The sequence below is a fragment of the Chrysemys picta genome, chromosome 13 (assembly GCF_011386835.1).
Source record: "Chrysemys picta bellii isolate R12L10 chromosome 13, ASM1138683v2, whole genome shotgun sequence".
NCBI lineage: Eukaryota > Metazoa > Chordata > Testudines > Emydidae > Chrysemys > Chrysemys picta.
In genome coordinates this window covers 16,539,138-16,556,226 of record NC_088803.1, presented here as the reverse complement: position 1 = coordinate 16,556,226, position 17,089 = coordinate 16,539,138, and the positions used below count along the sequence as shown (strand labels likewise).

Below are 17,089 nucleotides of genomic sequence, written 5' to 3'. Positions count from 1 at the left end.
TCCCTGTATTCTAAGTCATTGTAGTCCTTGAAATGTAAAAAGTACTGTTTAGTTCTTCATGTAACTATTAGTAAAATTAGAGGTGCGTGTATCTTATTAACTCTGTTTCCTAAACCTCCATGAAGAAATCCAAGCTGGTGTGGACCCAACTCGAACCAGACTGGCCAGCACTGTCTGTGATTTGGGAGGCGTACGATATATGAAGGAGGGGGAGTAGCTCCCTTTGATGGACACCCAGCCAGCCAGTTAGCTGTAAAATCCCTCTTGGGCTATTCTCTGTGTGCTTTACCTCTAAAGAGTTAACAACCCCACCGATAAAAGAAAAGGAGTGGGCACCTGACCAAAAGAGCCAATGGAAAGGCAGAACGTTTTAAAATTGGGAAAGAAACTTTCCCTTTGTCTCTTGTTCTCTGGGCTGCTGGGACATGGAGCAGTAACGCTGTAACCAGCTTTAAGACAGGTATGATTATAGATTATCAATTCATACCTTGAACCTACTTATCTGGAAACCCAGATATGTATGTAAAATTAGGGAATGTCTAAAAAGATGTGATTAGGGTTATTTCTTTTATTTCTTATTGGCTTGTGGACTCCCCTGTGCTAATCCCAGATGCTTTCGTTTGCTTGTAACCTTTAAGATAAACTTTCAGGAAAGCTATTTTGGGTGCTTGATGTTTGTAATTGTTCTTTTAAAATCTAGCAAAAATCTAAATTCCAGATGTATTTTCTTGCTTTTTGTTTTAATAACGTTTACTTTTTTTAAGAACAGGATTGGATTTTTGGTGTCCTAAGAAGTTTGTGCATGTTGTTTGATTAGCTGGTAGCCACAACTAATTTTCTTTGTTTTCTTTCTCAGCTCTTCCCTGGAGGGGGGTTGTCATAAATATAAAGAGAAGGGTAACCACCTTTCTGTATACAGTACTATAAAATCCCTCCTGGCCAGAGTCACAAAATCCTTTTACCTGTAAAGGGTTAAGAAACTCAGTTATCTAGCTGGCACCTGATAAAGGACTAATAAGGGGACAAGATACTTTCAAATCTGGGGAGGGTGGAAAGGCTTTGTTTTGTCTGTTCTTTGTCTGTCTGTTCTGTGTGCTTGCCGGAGACAGATCAAGAAGGCAAGCAATCCAACTCAGTTAGAATTAGTAAGTAATAATAAGGGAATGTGTTAGCTTACTTTTATTTTGGCTTGTGATTTTCCTTGTCTAGAGGGAGGTTTATCCCTGGATTTGTAACTTTAAGGTTTTGCCTAGAGGGGAGATCCTCTATGTTCTCGGGGCTTTTGTTACTCTGTAAAGTACTTGCCATCCCAATTTTACAGAGGTTTTTTTTTTAACTTTTCTTTAATTAAAATTCTTCTTTTAAGAACCTGATTGATTTTTCATCATTTTAAGATCCAAGGGTTTGGGTCTGTGTTCACCTATACCAATTTGTGAGGATATTATTCTCAAGCCTCCCCTGGAAAGGGGGTGTAGGGGCTTGGGGGATTATTCTCAAGCCTGGCCAGGAAAATGGGTGTAGAGGCTTGGGAGGATATTTGTTTAAGGTAGGGCTCCAAGTGGCCCTCCCTAAATGTTTGTTTAAATCACTTTGTGGTGGCAGCGTTACTTAATCCAAGGAATAGGGGAGTTTTTAACCTAAACTGGTAGAAATAAGCTTAGGGGTTCTTCATGCAGGTCCCCTTGTCTGTACCCTAAAGTTCAGAGTGGGGAGGGAACCCTGACGGGTGAAAAGGGCTTGAGGGTACCCCACAGGGAGTAATTCCCAAGTGTTCCTTCCTGGGTTCAAAGGGTTTTTTTGTTTGTTTGTTTTGTTTTTTTGCATTTGGGTGGTGGCAGCATTTACCAAGCCAAGTTCAGAGAAAAGCTGTAACCTTGGGAGTTTAATACAAGCCTGGAGTGGCCAGTATTAATTTTTTAAATCCTTGAGGGCCCCACTTCTGCACTCGGAGTGACAGAGTGGGTATTCAGCCTTGACAACACCTCAATTACTCTACACAACCTGTCCAGTCCCCAGTTTATTGGGATATTTGTAAGACTACCAAATAGAGAGGAATATGTGTCTTGTTCTGGTTAGTGGTTTTAAAGTCAGTGCAACAATTAATAGGATTGAGCACCTAGCTCCCTTACGATCCGTTAAAATCCCAAACTTGAGGTCTCTAACAACCAGTGTAAGCCTTTATTCCTTATGTAGGCTGAGTGGAGCATATTAGCCAATGTTTTCAGTGCAAATGGCTTTTTAGCTTTTGTAAAAACACACACAAACTCCCCCCCCCCACCACCACACACACCTATAAAAGAAGAGTCTATGGATGTGACCTACTATTCTACCATGGGCCATGAGTCCATTTGGGACCTCAGAACCACAAAACCTGGGATGGAGCTGGCTGGAGCTGAAGCAAGTGGCTTTTCTGTGTGGGGTGGTCAGAATGAGGGTGAAAGGTGTGGCTGTGGTACCATTTGTTAGACACGATCTGACCTACAGGGACGAATCTGAAGGAGGAAGGCAATTCTGGGAGAAAGTGCTAGTGAAATGACAGTTTTCATGACTGTAAGGAAAAGAAGGTGTTCTTTCATTTCATATCTGAATTCCTTCAGGACTCTTGGATTAATGACACCTGGTCCTTTTGATTTATTAGTGTTTAATTTATCAATTTGTTCCAAAACCTCCTCTATCGACACCTCAGTCTGGGACAGTTCCTCTGATTTGTCTCCTAAGGTGAAGGGATCTCCCTTCCATCCTCTGCAGTGAAGACCAATGCAAGGAATTCATTTAGCTTCTCGGCAACTGCCGTGTCTTCCTTGAGTGCTCCTTTAGCACCTTGATTGTCCAATGCCCCCATGATTGTTTGCCAGGCTTCCTGCTTCTGATATAATTATATTGAATAATTTTTCTGTTCTCTGCAATTTTTGCCACCGTACTGTTCATCTCTTTTTCTAGGTCATTTATGAATATGTTGAACAGCACAGGTCCCAGTACAGATCCTTGGGAGACCCTGCTATTTACCTCTTTCCACGATGCAAACTGACTATGTATTCCTATCCGCTGTTTTGTATCCTTTAACCAGTTATTGACCCATGATAGGACCTTGCTTCTTCTCCCCTGACTGCTTAGTTTGCTTTAGGGCTTTTAGTGAGGGAACTTGTCAAAGGCTTTCTGAACATTCGATTATGCTATATCCCTTGGATCATCCTTGTCCACATGCTTCTTGATTTCCTGAAAGAATTCTAATAGATTAGTGAGGCATGATTTCCCTTTACAATAGCCATGTTGACTCTTCCCCAGCATAGTCTGTATATCTCTGTGTCTGATAATTTCATTCTTTACTGTAATTTAAACCAATATGTATGATCCAGAAGTTTGGCTTACCAGCCTGTGATTGCCTCTGGAGCCTTTTTTTAACAATAGGTGTTACATTATCTACTCTCCAATCATCTGTACAGAGGCTTACATAACTGATAGTCCCTGAACAGCCTAGGCAAACATCTGAGAGAGAGAATGCTCAGTGCCATCTCTGAGTCCTGGCCCACCATATCCAATATCCCCTCTCCAGCTTCAGAGGTAGGAGTGAAAAAAATCCCTCCCAGAATATGTTGCTGCAGGGGGACCTGTGCTGATGTCTTCCTTCAACCGTGAAGCATGACAGCTAGGATCAAAAGACAGAAACCAGAAATGAGCTCCAGAGCTGCTGAGCCCTGCTCCACACCATCACAAGAAATGCCATCATACAGCCTAACTCATAAACGTATCCATCTCGCTCTTAAAACTAATTAAGTTCTGTGTCCCTACAGCTACTTGAGAAACAGGAATGTCCCCATATTTTCCCTACAGCTGTTTACACCTCCCTGTTTTTCAGGCTGTGGGTGATGGGGTTTAACATGGGGGTCAAGATGCTGTACTGGAGGGAGAGCATTTCATCCAGAAGCACAGAGGAGACTGATCTGGGTTTTGTATACTGGAAAAAAACTGTCATGTACAATAAGCCAACCACAATAAGGTGGGAGCTGCAGGTGGAGAAGGTTTTATGCCTGCCCTCAGCAGAGCGAAGCTTAAGGATGGTGGTGATGACATGAATGTAGGAGATCAGGGTGAAGAGGGAGCTTGATCCAAATATCATAGTGGAAGTGAGAAGCACCACTTGGTTGGTGAGGGTTTCAGTGCAGGACAGCTGTAATAGATGAGGGAACTCACAGCTGAAATGGCTGATTTGATTGGGCCCACAAAAGTGCAACTTCAATGTAAAAACTGTGGTAAGTAGGGCATGAAATAAACCCATTGCCCATGTGCCACTCACCAGCTGAACACAGATCTCTTTTCTCATTTTCTCCATGTAATTCAATGGGTCACAGATGGCCGCATAGTGGTCATATGTTATGGCTGAGAGAATGAAAAGTTCTTCAGAACCTGAGAGGATGATGAAGAACATCTGGGCAATGCAGCCATTGACAGAAATAGTTTTGTGCTCTGCTAGGAAGTTTATCAGCATTTTAGGCACTGTGATTGAGGAATAGCAGATATCAACAAAAGATAAATGGAACAGGAAGAATTACATGGTGGTGTGGTGGTGAGAATCAGCTCTTATCACCATCATGATCATTATGTTCCCAACCAGAGTAACCAAATAAATAACTAAAAACACCAGGAAGAAGAAAATCTGCATCTGTGGGTCACTGGAAAGTCCAAGGATAATAAATGCAATCACTGTGGTTTGATTTTCCACTGATATTTATTCAAGAAAACTGTGACCTGTAAGACCAAAAAACTAACAAACATAAAAACAAAAACAAAAATGAAATGAATAAAAAATAAATATCATAAAATTGAAGTGGCTTGTGCAAATAATCTGATCAGCAGGATGAATGTAAAAAGAGTCCTATTAAAACCTGTAAAATATTTTTTTAAATAGACAAAATGTAGAGAAACAAATAGCAAAAATCATACTGGAATTTGTGTGTTTTACATAGACAAAATGGGCCAGATAGAGATGACTTAGGCACCTAACTGCCACTTTAATTAACCAAATATCCAAATCAGGCCCCACAGTAAAAAGCCACTAGAGAAAGGGGACTGGATATTGTGTCTCCTGCATCTGGGGTGAGGGCCCCAACTACTGGTCTATAAAGTCATCCACTCTCTTGCTGTTTCTCTCTGGTCTAATGACTCTTAAATCTGTCCTTCTAACAACAGTTGAGATACAGCTGTTTTTACTCCAGCTAGGGACCTGGCCCCTTTACTCCAATGGAACTATTGCTGATTCACACCCACTGGGGATCTGGCCAGTTCGATAAGTACCTCTTTCTCTGTTATGTGTTGTAATTTTTGTAGTGTATTTCATATGTGGTGTTGCTAGATTTCCACATGCTGGTTTGTTAATTAAGGCCATGTCCACACTACAGGAGAAATCGGATCAAAGCTACGCAATTTGAGTTATGTGAATAGCGTAACTCAAATAGATGTAGCTTAGATCTATTTACTGTGGGGTCCACACTACGTGATGTCAACTGGAGACACTCTCCCATTGACTCCCCCTACTCGTCTTGATCCTGTGGAGTACAGGAGTCGAAGGGAGAGCGATCTACGACTGATTTAGTGAATCTTCACTAGACCTGCTAAATCGACCACCAGTGCTTCGATCACCACTCATCGATCCCCCAACAAGTGTAGGCAAGCCCTTAGAATTCCCTCCGCCATACCTCAATGAAAATATTTGGTGAATAGGTTTCACATTTGCAAATAATACAGAGTTGATCCAAACGGTTTTGTTGGCAAACAAATTATTTTTATGAAAAAATTTGCCTAGCTCCATACAGTATAGCTGCTCCTTTGTCTCACCCTTGACTTTTTGCTTCCATTTTATAATCTATTTACTCCATTCTCATTCCTTAGCCAGTGTGTCCATCCATTGCTGAAGTTGAAGGATGGCTGGCCATTTCCCATGCTTTCACCTTTGCTGCCATCTTGTGGTAATCATATATTATGGCTATCATCTTCACAGGAGTCTAAGGAAGATGAAATGATTTGCTCTTTGGGTGTCTAACTCCTTATACTGCTTTTCAAATCTGAGCCCAAATATATGCCTTTTTACTGACTGTCCCTGAGATTGGATGCCTAAATCACTTGGGGTCTCTTGATAGTCGAAGCCACAGTGCTCTTATTTTTATGAACCGTGGCTTAAGGGCTGACCCAGCACAGTATTGCTGGTAGCTTATTACAGAGAGTGAGCTTCCAGGCTCTTGTCCCAAGGGAACAAGACAGCATTTAAACAGCTTTCAAGAAATCAGCTCTTAGTCTTGGAGTCAGTTTGGAAAGGGTCTTTGCTCCACTCACACCAATAACTCTACATACCTTGAGGGGTCTCTCTGTTCCTGTTAAAGAATATTGGACTTTGATGCTGTATCCCAGAGGCAGATAGAGAAATTAGACAAACAAATCAATAAGTAAGTAGATAAACAGACTAAGAAAACAAAACTGGAAAATCACAGGTCAGGATCTCTCATCAGAGTTATGATCCACTTTTAAGAGGCAGGTGAGTTGATTCATATTTTTATTCATTTTAATCTTTTATTATCTTTTTGATTCCTAAGGACCAGATTCTGCCCTGCTTATCTAGGAGTCGGTCTCTATGCAGAGTCCCATTGACTACTTAAGCTGCCCAGCTTACTCTCTCTCTCTTTCTGAAGGCAGCCTTGAGAAAATTGAGACGAATTAGTGTGCCAGCAATAGTGTGTGTGTGTGTGTGTGTGTGTGTTGGGAGGTGTCTAGTTTAGGGGCAGGACGCTCTCTGGAGAAGGCCCTTAGATTATGATTTCACTTTGCACAGAATCTGCTGTTGTTTCTGTTTAGGTTCCAGTACAAGGTCCATCTCTTGAGCATTTGTCTGATAAACTGATCGATGGGGAAAGATTTAGGTTTGGGAGAATATGGGACTAAACATAGTTTTGACACTGGACAGAACATTGGCTTCATTCCCATTTCCTCTAAAAGTCATGGTCAAAATAGCCACTCTCTTCTATGAGGGCAGGAGAGAGTCTCTTATGTATGAACAGGCTGAAATTCAGATCTGCAGGACCCTGAGTCAAAAGTCCCATTGGGTTGAATTTGCAAAAGAGTTTAAGTGACAAAGGAAAAAGACTAACTTTGTCAGACCCCTCTTTTTAAATTCTTGACAGCTTGCCTAGACAGTGTTTTCTGGGCACATTAATTTATGATTAATATTATTGTTCCTCAATATTACATAGGGGGATTTTTTAAACAAATGCCTTTCACAATAAACATGATCTTTAAGCATAAAAATGGGACAGGTACTATCTAAAATTTATCCTTGTGAGTTATCAATAAATCCTGAACCCAAATCTACTATGTAGTCAGGAGTTTTGTTACCCCCTCTGCAGAGGTCCTGCATTTTAGATACCCAAATACACTCATTCTCCTTTGACTTTCAAGAGAACGTTCTGCTGGAGGTCAATGACCATGATGTCTTGCACTCCTAACATGTTCTTGAGTTACTCGTTCATACCCTTACAGATCACTCAAAGTATTACAAAAATCACTTGGATATTCTTTGTTCTAGTTTTCAATAACTGTTCTTCTTCGTAGCAGAGTTCTTCATACTTCACCATCTTCTCTTTTGTTTCTTTTTTTATGTTTCTGTCTTGTAGTATGGCAACATCAATTAACATGGACTGGTTTGTCTTCTTTTCTGCAACCATTATCTAGCCTGTTTGACTGCACCAATTTGTCTGTGACAATTGACAGGTTGCATAAAAACTTAGCCCCTTCACTCTCTAGAGCTTTTCAGTTTGGTGTTCATAACAGTGCATCGATTATTTCAGTTCATACTTGCCAGAGAGGCTCCAGTGCAGACACTTTGCAACCTCATTGGGCCTGTTCATATATTATCTCCCAAATAGTCTTTTGTGGTTGCTCAACATATGCTCCACCATCTCTTCCTTTCCGGAACACATTCTGCAGTTCGGGGAGCAGTTCTATTGGTCAGTTTTGCTTCTTACATAATTAAGACTTAAGGACTGCTCTTGATCACTCATATTGAAGCTTTCTTTCTTTCTTTCTTTCTTTCTTTCTTTCTTTCTTTCTTTCTTTCTTTCTTTCTTTCTTTCTTTCTTTCTTTCTTTCTTTGAGGTATCCTTCTAGAACTAATGTTTTCCTTAACCTTATATCACTAATGGGTTCAATCCCTCTGCACCATTATCTGAACATTCATTTCTGTGAAAACCTTTGAGTCTTTTTTTCCAATATGCTTTGTCCTTTCTTTCATGCTTTCTTGGGCTGGGATAAAATTCAGTCATCACTGGTTATTGCAACCAGATGATCTATACTCTATGCTAAGAAATATCTAGGATAACACCTTCATGAACTACCAGTCTGCCCATCTTTACAGATACTAATGCAGTTAGCCAAGCCAGCCCATAGATTTATATCTTCACCACACTTTTCTACATATCATCAATCTCTGTAGCTCATTTTGTGACCCTTCCTGTTGATTAAGACCAATCTTATGTTTAACTAATTGAATGTTTAACTATTTTTTCTTATTTGGTGATCTGAAAACAACTGATCTCACAGAGAATCCTTTCCAGCAAAAGAATCTCTACCATCAACAAAATTGGTGCTAAGGAATCCGCTTGAAAGGTTTCCGTTTTAATTTGGACCTCATCAATGAGAGTCCCTTCCAGTGGAGTTGAGTGTTCTGGTTAACCATAGATTGCTGTTGCTGCAGCAGGGAAATGATCTTTGGAAGAACCTTGTGCATTTTCAGTGTCTCAGTGATCTATGAACATGTAATCCTATGCACCCTGTATTCCCGACCTATGCACTCTTATAATAATCTTTGTAAAAAATATGCCATATTGGGTAAATTCTCCAGCCTGTGTTAACCAGGAGGTCAGACTAAATGATCAGAGTGCTTCCTTCTGGTCTTAGATTCTATCAATCTGTAAAACATCAGATTCATTCTTGGGTTACAGTAAAGCTCCATTTCACTTTTTGTTGACAATGATGTCTGGTTTCCTTGAGTTGTTTGGACAACGGTATAATATTTACCTGGGCTTACCCATCTCAACACCACAAGCCCTGCTGGATCAGGAGCCTGTAGTCCAAATGGGCACTTCTGAGGCTACCTTCAGGCCATTAATAATAATTATTGATTTGCCCATATTCTCCATCTTGGGTTGGGTGGCAGGCTATAAACTGCTGGGTGCCTAAACAGTGTTTCTGAGTCTTGGGGTTTATTATTTCTTCTTCTTCTTCTTCTTCTTCTTCTTCTTCTTCTTCTTCTTCTTCTTCTTCTTGAAATCATAGAAAATTTAATATGGATTAATCCAGTGAGATATTTCAGATATTAAACAGAGTTTTGAACAAAATACTTGAACAAAACCTACATAATGTAATAGACAAAGAAAATAATTTTATGGAAGTGGCCACATCTTCACGAGTGTAATTTAACTGTAGCTCCATTGCAGTCAGGAAGGCAGGTTAAACAGATAAAAGGCCAGAAAAATAGAGAGAGCTGGAGAGAGACTTTATAGCACTCACACCAGCTGCAGCAAACCCAGCGTTTAGTCTCTTAGCTCCAATGCCTCTTGAATTATTGGTCCATAGTAGAACAGCTTCAAATGAAGAGCTTGAGGGAACCCCACACCAGACTATCCTACAGTCCTCGCTGAGCAGCGTATCTGTGAATCCCAGTGGGTCTGATTCTGGGATTTAGATGCCTGAAGTGGCAGATAGACACCTGAGTGTGAATCTAGCTTATTTTGTCTAGCTAAAAGACACCATTTGCATGACAGAATAGGGATCTCTATGTGATCATCCTACTGATCAATTAACCTCCACATGCCATTTCAATTTACTTTTATAATGTATTAATTTCATTTATTTTTTTCTGGTCCTACAGGTCACAGATTTTCTGAATGAATATCAATGGAAAATCAAACAATGGTGACTGAATTTATTCTCCTGGGATTTTCCAGTGACCCACTGTCAAGGCTGCTTCCCCACTCTGAATTTTAGGGTACAAATGTGGGGGCCTGCATGGAAACTTCTAAGCGTAACTACCAGCTTAGCTCTGGTCCGCTGCCACCACTCCCAAAGTGCTAATTCCCTTCCCTGGGTAGCCTTGAGAGACTCTTCACCAATTCCCTGGTGAATACAGATCCAAACCCCTTGGATCTTAAAACAAGGAGAAATTAACCATCCCCCCTCCTTTCTCCCACCAACTCCTGGTGGATCAAGATCCAACCCCCTTGGATCTAAAAACAAGGACAAATCAATCAGGTTCTTAAAAAGAAGGTTTTTAATTAAAGAAAAAGGTAAAAATCATCTCTGTAAAATCAGGATGGAAACTAACTTTACAGGGTAATCAAACCTAAAGATCCCAGGGGAATCCCCTCTAGCCTTAGGTTCAAAGTTACGGCAAACAGAGATAAATACTCTAGCGAAAAGGTACATTTACAAGTTGAGAAAACAAAGATAAAAACTAACACGTCTTGCTTGTCTGTTTACTTACGAGTTTGAAATATGAGAGACTTGTTCAGAAAGATTTGGAGCGCCTGGATTGATGTCTGGTCCCTCTCAGTCCCAAGAGCGAACAACCCCCAAAACAAAGAGCACAAACAAAAGCCTTCCCCCCACCAAGATTTGAAAGTATCTTGTCCCCTTATTGGTCCTTTGGGTCAGATGTCAGCCAGGTTACCTGAGCTTCTTAACCCTTTACAGGTAAAAGTATTTTGGAGTCTCTGGCCAGGAGGGATTTTATAGCATTGTACACAGGAGGGCTGTTACCCTTCCCTTTATAGTTAAGACAACCATAGATACAGATTTTCCTCTTCCTGGTGTTTTTAGTTATTTACCTAATCACCCTTTTGGGGAACATGATGATCATCCTGGTGATAAGGGCTGATCCTCACCTACACACCCCCATGCACTTTTTCCTGTCCCATTTATCTTTTGTTCATATCTGCTATTCTTCAGTCACAGTGCCTAATATGCTGATGAACTCCCTAGCAGAGCACAAAACTATTTCTGTCAGTGGTTGCATTAGCCAGATGTTCTTCATCATCCTTCAGCTGGTACAGAAGTTTTCATTCTCTCAGCCATGGCATATGACCACTCCGTTGCCATCTGTGACCCATTGCATTACGTGGAGAAAATGAACAAAGGGATCTGTGTTCAGATGGTGAGTGGCACATGGACTATGGGCTTCTTTCATGCCCTGCTTAACACTGCTTTTACATTGAAATTGCACTTTTGGGGGCCCAATCAAATCAGCAATTTTGGCTGTGAGCTCCCTTATCTATTACATCTGTCCTGCGCTGAGACCCTCAGCAATCAAGTGGTGCTTCTTACTTCTATTGTGATATTTGGATCAAGCTCCTTTCTCCTCACCCTGATCTTATACATTCACATTGTTTCCACCATCCTGAGGATACGCTCTGTGGAGGGCAGGCATAAAGCTTTCTCCACCTGCTGTTCCCACCTGATTGTGGTTGGTGTATTCTACCTTACAGCTTCTTTCCAGTACACAAAACCCAGCTCAGTCTCCTCTGTGGCTCTGGATGAAATGTTCTCCATCCAGTACAGCATCTTGACCCCCATGTTAAACCCCATCATCTACAGCCTGAAAAACAGGGAGGTGAAAACAGCTGTAAGGAAAATGTTGGGGAAATACAGGTTTTTCAAGTAGTATTGGTGATTGAATGACACTTTGGGTCAAATTCTCAGCTGGTCTAAATCAGTGTGGCTTCATTAACTTCAGCAGGTCACATACCCAGCGGTAGAAGAGTCAGTGGATCAAAGGGGACTGGATTGTTGGTCTCCTGCATCCAGAGTGAATACTAGAAGAAACACCATACTGCAGTCATTCACACATTCCTCTCTCTCTCTCTTTAATCTGGCCCACCTTCTTCAATGGAGCTGTCAGGGTTCCTTCCCCACTCTGAACTCTGGGGTACAGATGTGGGGACCCACATGAAAGACCCCCAAACTTATTTCTACCAGCTTAGGTTAAAAACTTCCCCAAGGCACAAATTCTTCCTTGTCCTTGGACAGTATCGCTGCCACCACCAAGTGAGTTACACAAAGATTCAGGAAAAGGACCACTTGGAGTTCCTGTTTCCCCAAAATATCCCCCAAGCCCATTTACCCCCTTTCCTGGGGAGGCTTGAGAATAATATACCAACCAAATAGGTAAACAAGGTGAACACAGACCAGACCCTTGGGGTTTTAGGACACTAAAAACCAATCAGATTCTTAAAAGCAGAACTTTATTATAAATAAAAAAGTAAAAGAAGCACCTCTGTAAAATCAAGATGGAAGATAATTTTACAGGGTAATAAGATTTAAAACACAGAGGATTCCTCTCTAGGCAAAACTTCAAAGTTACAAAAACCAGGAATAAACCTCCCTCTTAGCATAGGGAAAATTCGCAAGCTAAAACAAAAGATAATCTAATGCATTTCCTTGCTATTACTTACAATTTGTTATCTTAGATGCTTATTTCAGGTAGGGTTTTATGAGACGTGTTTTTCCTGCTCTGGCCTCTCTCTGTCCAAGAGAGAATACACAAAAAGGGCACAAACAAAAACCTCCCCGCACAGATTTGAAAGGATCTTCTTCCTTTATTGGTCCTTTTGGTCAGGTGCCAGCCAGGTTATTTGAGCTTCTTAACCCTTTACAGGTAAAGGAGGTATGGTACCCTTAGGTGTATGTTTATGACAGGAGCCCTGGGCAAATTACAAAAAGCTGGGTATCTGGCCAATTCCATAAAATGAATCTCTTTGTCAATTAATTGCATTTGTTTGACTAATTTGTTGAGAACCCTATTTTACATCTGCATTATCTTTCTGAATTCATCCATAATAAAATCACTAGAATTTTTTAATAATATTACTTAATAAATTACTGGAGCCAATGACTCATTTCCCAAAGAATGACTGAGGCTTGGAGAGGAGTGATTGAGAAACACATCAGGATATCCTATATCTCACTGGTTAAGGCACTCACATGGGAGGTGGCAGATTCCATTTAAATCATTTCTCCTCAGACACTTGAAGCTGGGCTCTCCCACATCCCAGGTCACTGCCCTAATGACTGGGATAGAAGCCATTAGCTGTCTACTTCTGATTATTTCTTCTCTTCCTCTTCCCTTGCTTCTTCTAAAAAACACCTTAGGTAAGGTTAGAGGGATCCCAGCTAAAAATTCCAAGCAGAAAGAGATGCCTCTCTTCAGGAGGGTTGATAGCAGCAGGGTTTAGAATGCTCCCCTCTCCTTGGCATCTCCCATTGGCTAGGAAACCACCTTTCATTTTGGCTTTTATTAAATCCCATTTGTAAGTGATTGTTTCTTACCTTTCAATGTGCAGAAAGCCTGGGTGCCCAACTCAGGCTTTGCAAATCTAGTGGTTTTGTAGGCACCTAAAAGTTAGATGCTGCAACGCTGAACATCACAATGACTGCTTCCCTTAGTGAATCTAGTCCTTGATGTAGTGCCAATAAGTGAATGGAGCTAGATGCATTGACCTCAAGTGGGGCTCTGGCCAATAGTGTCCATATTCTAAAATTATTTTGTTCCCAAATTTCACTCTATGTTGAGCTGGAAAGACTTGTGTATATCTGAGTTTCCACTTAAGCCCCAAATGTAGTAGGAAGTCGTGCTGGCACTCTGCACCCAGGTGAAATTCATGCTCACCCAGCTAGTATAAAGCAGCGTAGCTCCACTGAAATAAACAGAGCTACACATATATGCCAGATGAGGATCTTGCCTCAGCAAATGAAAATATGACTCAGAATCCAACTGTTGTCAAAGTTGGACTTACATAGATATGATCTGGGGTAAATCAAGAGTCAGCTAGCAGGCTGGGATTTTCAAAAGAGTTTAGATGAGTTAGGTGCCCAACTCCTATTGGATGGGAAAAACTTAGCCCCAGCAAAGTGCCCAAAGTTAACCAGAAAGTCTGTGGCGAGCAAGACATTGAAGCCTGAACTCTTCCTGCACCATTCAGTTGGTTCAACCACAATACCATCCATGTACCCACTGGTTGACCAATAATGCTTCCCATGCCAGTTTACTGGTGATGGAATGCAATCCCTGTCACAGTTAGAAAAAACACCACCTTCTCCTCCCATTTTCACTAGAAACATATCTTCTTTCACCTTCTTCACACACAAAAATAGAGCTGGTTGAAAATGGAAATATTTTCATGAGAGAATTACATTCCTGTTACTCATCAAAATTAAAATCTATTGCAACAAGTTCATTGGATAACAAATAGCAAGACTTAGCTACTCCTACCTCGTGATTTTGTGGGCTGTCCTGCCTACTAAGCATCATTCTGATGGACTGTAAATTCTTTATCACAGGAATGCTGATTACTGCTTGTTTGTTAGTTCTGGTAAAAAATTGTCTCATTTTTTTTTTCTCATCTGAAATTTTCTGTGGGAAAATCTGAATTTTGAAAAACAAACAAACAAACAAAAAAACACATCCTTGATTTTCTCTTGGGAAATTTGCCCACTCAAAAAGAAATGAAAGTTTTTGTTTCAAAATGTGAAATTGAAATGAAAACCTTCATTTTGGATTGACATTTTTTTCTTAAATGGAAAATAAAATTACTCAACTCAACGTCATTTGAAGTCAGTATATTCATTCCAAAGGAAAATTTTCATTTGAAATGGACATTTCAAGAGGAAATGTTTTGTTTCAATCAAAAATGCCCAAAGGAAATGTTTGGCATTTCTGCATCCAAACATTTTAGAATGTTTCATCACACAAAAATTTTAACATTTCAAATTTTTTGCCCATTTCGGAGTTAAAACAAATGTCACAATATGGAATTTCCTGTGTGACAGGTTTTTTGTTTTCATCGCAAATATTTGTACAAGACACTAACCTCATAGTTTCAGAGATCAGAAGGGATCATTCTAATAATCTAGTCTGACCTCCTGTATAACACATGCAAGAGAACTTCCCCAGTGTAATTCCTTGAGTGTTTCTTGTCCTCTTGTACTATAAAAAATAAAGAAATGGTTTCTCCAGTGTCACCCTTGGTTATATTTAAGCTCTTTGTGGCATATACTCTCTTCAATTCCTTCTTAAAAGCACAGAGACAAACATCATTCGTGCTTCAAAGAGGAATGATAATAATAATCTTCTGTAATTTGGGGAAAATAACTTCACAGTTGGATTGCAGAGTTGAATACATGTTGTAATAATTGGGCATATAAATTTACCCACATTGTGAGCTCAGCTGTAAAAAAAAAATGTGAGAGTTCATAAAATGTCACAATAACCTGTAACAACAAATGTTGATGGAAAAATTTCAAAGGGGAGACACAAAGACTGAAATAGTTGAAACAAAAATGACTCCTAATATAACCGATGGACTGTGTTAAACTGATACCTCATAAATAATACCAAAAAGTCACTGAATCAAAATCAGTGTATAAGAAACTCAGCCTAATTGTTGGACAAAATAATGAGGGGATGGGCTATTGCAGCCATGACTGCCTTTGGGGTTCTTAAATAAAGATACTTTGGGTAAAAAAGTTCGCCTCTGCAGTGAGCGTCACCATCATGGCTGACACCCTCACTTACTCCTGGAATCCTGGAACTTTTTCATCCTAATGCTGAGAGATATCCTGACCAGATATCTGAGCCATGGGGAGATGGAGTAGGAAGAGAGTCTGACATATAAGATTGTCCTGTGTGTCCATGTAAGTCTCACTCAGGTTCTCTCACTGTGACCCACTCTGTTCAAACTGATTCTACTGCTTCCCAATGGCAGCAGGCTTCAGCCTTTAAGTAATTGTCTCTTCATGTCCATTAAGGCTATATCTATACTACAAACTAGGAGTGTGCTTCCCATACTTACACTAGCTTGAGCCATCATGCTAAAATTAGCAGTGTAGCCATAGTAGCCTGGGCAGTGTGAAATGGAGGAACTGTACTATGGTACATTTACTTATGTGAGAGTCAACAAATGCATTACAGACTGGTTTTCTGTACAATCAGGGTGTACCAGGAATGCATTCTCTTATTTAGCCTTTTAAATGCATTCGCTGACGACAAGGCGGAATGACACCCAAGTAGGTGAAAAATTTAAAGATTAATCTTCAATGGAACTTGAATATGTGGATGATATTGCCTCACTTGGAGAGACAACAGACCAGCTAAACCCAAAGCCAGAGGAGCTGAGAAAAACAGCACACCCTATGGTGATAAATCCAAAGGTTTGCATCCCTCTTATAAAACAGAATCAAATAACCTGGCTTAGATGCATGTAGGTGGCAATGATGTTGAATGGATGAATAGTTTTATCAAACTCGGTTCTTTCTTGACAGCAGGATGTTTTATATCCAAAGAGGTCACATGTCTGAACAGTCTTGCATCACTGACATTTCAGCACCTTCAAAGGCCTCTGTTTGGGCAGCAGGATGTCTATATGTCAACTAAGAGATGAAAGTTCAACATGCAAGTTGATTCCTATTATGATGTAATCTCTGTTATATGGAGCAGAAACACAGGCATTAAATTAGCAGAGGAGAGGAAACTAAATGGTTTTCAGTATCAAAAGTGGTGGCATATAGTTAGCATCCATCAGTTTGATTTTGTCTCAGATGAGGACTACTTAGACGATTCCCGCAAGTTGCGGTATTACACCTGTTGATAAGAGGACTACAATGGCAGGGTCATGTCCAGTAGGCAGGAAAAATCTGTTCTGCTTAAGGTTTATAAATCTGACATGAAAAAGTAGAGTACAAGGCTGACCACAGAAGATGCAATTTGGAGGAATTTAAGAAACCAAAATCCTCCCATGCAAATTCTTGTGGAAGGAAGGAGGTTTGTAAGGGACCATTCAAGATGGAAATCCATTCTATGTCCAACCATGGCTACATTGTAGCCACATGTCTCTGCTGCAGCTGATGTGCTGCTGATTTATAAAGAGTGAACAGTTTCACCGGGAGAGACTGAGAAATTACTGTCCCAAACTACATTATAGTCCAGACATTAAAGCACTTTCCCAAGAGATGGGAGACAAAACTTCAAATCTCTTCTCCACAGCAGGCAGAGTTG

At 40.4% G+C, this 17,089-nt stretch overlaps 1 protein-coding gene and 2 pseudogenes across 2 annotated transcripts in view; 2 read left to right on the top strand and 1 right to left on the bottom strand.

Annotated features, from left to right (window-relative positions):
- Positions 1-367: 367 nt before the first annotated feature.
- Positions 368-17,089, top strand: part of LOC101931368 (olfactory receptor 10C1-like) — a 57,230-nt gene continuing 40,508 nt past the window's right edge. For both annotated transcript variants that reach the window (XM_065565461.1, XM_065565460.1), the window contains exon 1: positions 368-460. The gene's annotated coding sequence lies outside the window, so the exon portion shown is untranslated. The remainder of the gene's footprint in view (positions 461-17,089) is intronic.
- Positions 3,767-7,709, bottom strand: LOC101930798 (olfactory receptor 5G9-like; annotated as a pseudogene).
- Positions 10,890-11,701, top strand: LOC103306794 (olfactory receptor 5V1-like; annotated as a pseudogene).